Here is a 5131-nt window from a genome sequence, read left to right on the forward strand (position 1 = left end):
AGGGGTATTAAAAAAAAAAAAAACAACAACACAAAGAAAAACAAAACACACACAAAAACCTGAACAGACCTGCAGTGTCTTTCCATCAAGATTCATCGTCTCGTAAAACCGGACTACAGGCTCATAAAATGCACCAAGTCAGAGTGCACAAGTGAGACATTCTTGCAACGGGACTCATCTTCTCCTCTTGCATGGTGGCAAAAACAACAAACAAACACAGACAAAAAAAAAAAACCCAACAAGTAATGAGTCGCTAAATAAACTGCTGACCTCCGCCAAGGCCCAAGTGTTAAAAGTGTGGGAAGATGAGCTCAGTTTTTGGTTCTGTCTACTGGCTACTTCCCGTTTCAAATGCTTGTTCCTCTAATGGACGCCGCGTCCTATTTTTTTAACCCGTGTCACTGATGGTGGAGTGGCACACACGCCTACCTTTAGTGTGGGCAGCGTGGGATCGATTCCCGCTCAGTGATGGTGTCGATATCTGTCCTGCGACCAGTGCGGGGTGTAGTCTGCCTTTTGCCCGAAGCTAGCTGGGATAGGCTGTGGGTTTTATGTTACCCTTGTGAGGATAAGTGGCTTGGATAATTACATTTTTTTTTCTCCACCGTTGGATGGTGAGATAGTGATTAGTATGTCTGCATCGCTGTTCTGAGGTTCAGGGTTCAAATCCTGGCTCCGGGTTCCTCAAACACGCAAGTGAGGTACTCGTACATTGAAGTCTCCGACATGGCCTAACGCTAATTTGTCTTTATGATCTCTGAAATCGATTCAATGGCGAGCAGTCCAGAGAATAAAATTATAAAAATTGCAACGTTATTTGCAGAATATTGCAATTTTTCTTTCGTCGTTCGATTGAACATTAGGATTTTATTCTCATAACTTTCAGGGGCGTAGCTAGCCATTTAGGGGCACGGGGCGAACCCCGTCGTGTACTGTAACTTTTATTCTCGCCTCAACACAAATCTATGGCAGATAAAATTACTTGTTCATGAAACATTTTCCTATGAAGTTTTTGAATATTGTCTATCATCATCTAAAAAGTGTGAATTTGACAAAGTTTTGTTTCCTGTGCTCGGAAAAGTCCTTAAAATCCTTCCTTAGGATTTTTCTGTAAGGAGTCAAGTATCTCATTTCTGTACCGAAATCGAAAAGAACAGTAATCGACATTTAATATCATTTTCCATATCTTTTCTACTTAGAACTTTGAGATTAAAAGCATTACTCGTGTCACTGTTCTCCACTGAATTCTTCTGGGCTGATACTGACAGCAGCGCTACACACGATCACGTCTGGCTCTCGCTGTTGTCGCTGTCGGTTACCCGCATTCATCACGGTGAAAAAGGTTGAAACCGGTTTGTAGTTTGGATCCAAACTTTGCCTTTCGCACTTGTAAACTGGACCGATAAGTTTATTTTGCTTACTGAATTAAGTTCACCCATGCGCGTTTAAATGGACCAGTCCATAGTACGGAAAAAGGGGAGCATAAAAACAATGTTAGATTCCCCATTTTATGTTTTTAAAAGTTAATTAAGACTAAAAAAAAAAAAAATGAAGAAATTTGTTTTAGTGAGACATTTGGGAGCCTCTGGAAATCTGTGCGCCTCGGCCAATAGCCTGTTTGCTAAATCCCTAGCAATCGGCCCCTGTCAACTTTGGACTGGTGGAACTGCTTCAAAATTCTGAGATTGAGGGTTTGAATCCCTGCTTACCTGCGTGGCGTTTGCATTCTCCCATGGTCAGCTTGCTCCAGCTCACCGGCAACAAGCACTCTAGAACACGGATGGCTCACTCCCACCTGCAGTTAAGTTAAACCAAAACTTTTAATTGAGGTTTAGTGGAAATTGGTGACATGAGCATTTTTTTGTAAATGCATAATCCTGAAAAATCAACCACTTCAATATATTTGTGCTTGGCGGAGGTCAAATTGGGCTTCCAGGATCTCGGTATCAACTTATCAATGCGGAGCGCAACACTGAACCAAGTTGCCGTGTATGTACCGATCCACAGGCAGCGGCCATGTTTGTTGTTTAATTGCTTCTCGTCAAAGTCTGGTCATGAACATTCCATAATCAATATAACACGTTTGTGCTCTCACACATATGCAAGCATGCACGTGTCTATGGGGGGTACAGAAAGGGGACGGACGGGGTGGTCCGGATTTTGTGTCAAAGTTAGTCTTGAACTAGCGTATCTTGTCTTCCGAATGAGCCCTTTTTTAATTTTCTTTTTTTTTTTTTTTTTTTTCGCTGTGACGATCAGACAGCCTGCGCTCTCGATCCAAGGCCCGTTAAATCTGACTTCCATTGAAATCGGTTCGTATAGTTCTCCCACGCCAGGTCATTTTCCCATTAAATGAAAAAAATGGGAATAATCCATAACTGCTGCCACCCACCATAAAAACTTTTTTTTATAATAAAGCAATCCTTTAGGAACAATCCAACAATTTATCATTTCAAGTATAATGCGCACCCCCAAAATTGATGCCAAAAATCAGGGAAAACCTTCTACCCATGTATACTGCACAACATCAATTTGCTGATAAGCGTATGCTGAAAATGTGAAACCCATTATTTATTCAAAGAAATATTCTGCTTGATATCAGAATGAAATTTCTATATATTTTTTTATTTATGGACGTTAAAAGGTTTCTTCTTCATTTGTGCTCACGGCACAAACAGCTTAATGTAGCTTAATGGCCCCAAACTGCCACCAAACGTCGGCAAAATGTCCGCCGACATTTCTACTTATGCCCACTTTAACCTCAGAAAATATAACGGAATACCAAATATTTCAGATTTGATGGATTTTTGTCATCGATGATAAACTCCCAGTTCTACAAAATCCCGAGGTTTCATTTTGTGAAAATTCTTTTGACGGGCGAAGGAAACGAGACCTCTGGGTGAGAGCGCAGGCGGTGCTGCGACTTCACGCGAAAAGGGCTTTTTGTAAAACTGAATCGACCTATAAAAAAAGAAAAAAGTAGCTATTTAACACCATCTCTCATCTATAGTGCAATACTGTCTTTGTGGTGCAGCTCCTCCTATGCATGCATTGGGGTTTTTTTTTTCATTTTATTATTATTTATTTGGCTTTGATTTACTTTTAGGACAAAGCAGACTTGCGTCAGTTGCAAAGCTTCTTGAGATTGTGTGCAATGAACATATAAAAGTAGTTGTACTTGTTATTATTCTGTATGTGTTTCAGGTGTCTTTGTAGATAGTCCAGTGACTTGGTTCTCGAAAACACCTCAAGTTTCATATTGCCACCCAACGCTACCGCCTCTTTTACGTTTACTTTTTTTCCCCTTTTATTAGAGCTCCTAGCGGTGTTGTCTTGAATTCTGAGAAATTCTAATTTGGCACATATTTACAGTACTTCTATACGATTTCACTTAGAATCGTGTTTATGATTACTGAGCGATTTCATCACCTTTAAGGGGGCCTCCACATGGTTAAAATCTCACCAAGGATTGCACGTCTAATCAATGCTGGTGAAATTTTATGTACCGTATTTTCTGCACTAGAAGGCGCACCTTCAATGAATGGCCTATTATTATACTTTTTTCGTACATAAGGCGCACTGCGGGCGGCACCGTGGATCAACTGGTAAAGCCTTGGCCTCACAGTTCTGAGGTCCCGGGTTCAATCACCTGGGTGGAGTTTGCAAGTTCTCCCCGTGCCCGCGTGGGTTTTTTTCAGGGCACTCCGGTTTCCACCCACATCCCAAAAACATGCAACATTAATTGGAAACTCTAAATTGCCCCTAGGTGTGATTGGGAGTGCAGCGGTTTGTCTCGATGTGCCCTGCGATTGGCTGTCAACAAGTTCAGGGTGTACCCTGCCTCCTGCCCGTTAACAGCTGGGATAGGCTCCAGCACTCACCGCACCCCTCGTGAGGATAAGCGGCTAAGAAAATGGATGGATGGCGGGCGCACCGCATTATATGGGGCATAGAATAGACACCACAGTAGAGGCTGGGGTTACGTTACGCATCCGTTAGATGGAGCGGCGCTAAAGGGAATGTCAACAAAAAAGATCAAAGTTTATTCAATAGATCTGACAAAACCAATCACTCCCAAAATGAAGAAAATAGCTGTTTTATTACTTTCCCCGAGGTAAAGTCAGTGACATAGTATTGTAGTAGTAGTTTAGGAGTCATTTTGGGGTTTTTACACAAATAGTCATATATCCCAGCATGCACTGCGCGCTACTTCTTCTCCAGGGGAAAACGGAGTCGGCGGCTGCTTGCCAGAGTTGCGAGACCTGCTGCGGCTCAATATTGATCCATATATAAGGCGCACTGGATTATAATCTGCGCCGTCGGCTTTGGGGAAAATTAAAGGCTCTTTGGTGCGCCTTATAGTGCGGAAAATACGGTACTTTATGGGCCCCCGAACGCAAGTCCCGATATTCAATCAACAGTTGTCCCCCCAGGGAAAAACAAGTGTCCTCCAAGACCAGTTTCACCAATTGACACAAAAATTGGGTGGCTCTTATGCGCCACCAGGATTTGAATTCAAAATGCCACTGAAAATTTTACGTTGCAAAATTCACATTGTTATTACAAAGTGATCACATTTCCAATAGCTGTATTTAAATTTAACTTTTCAATGTTAAACTCGCCATATAAAAAAATTCAACCTTTAAAATTCAAACGCAATATTTTCTCCTGAGATTCAACTGGCAGAAGGCAGGGTTACTTCAGGTTAGAACCTGACACCCAGCCAATCAAGTTACGCTTGAGAAAGTGTAACTGGATTGGTTGGGTGTCGGGTTCTGACCTGAAGTAATCCTGCCTTCTTAACACTGATTTCAGACGGTGAATTTCAGACAGCGAATTGTAGCCAGTTGAATCTCAGGAGACTATTATTATTATTATTGCGTTTTATTTTTTTTATATGGAAAATTTGTTAACATTGAAAACTTCAACTGAAATACAGCTATTGGAAATGTGAACAATTTGAAATAACAATGTAGATTTTACAACATGAAATTTTCAGTGGCATTTTTAATTCAAAACCCATGGCACATATTTACTTCCATAGGGTTTATTTGTGTCAGGGAATCGTACAAATTTCTTTTTATTTTTTGTCCTCCACTATCTCATATAGTTTGAGTATCAGCGTTACAAC

Source organism: Syngnathoides biaculeatus, chromosome 9 (genome assembly GCF_019802595.1).
Source record: "Syngnathoides biaculeatus isolate LvHL_M chromosome 9, ASM1980259v1, whole genome shotgun sequence".
Classification (NCBI taxonomy): Eukaryota; Metazoa; Chordata; class Actinopteri; order Syngnathiformes; family Syngnathidae; genus Syngnathoides; species Syngnathoides biaculeatus.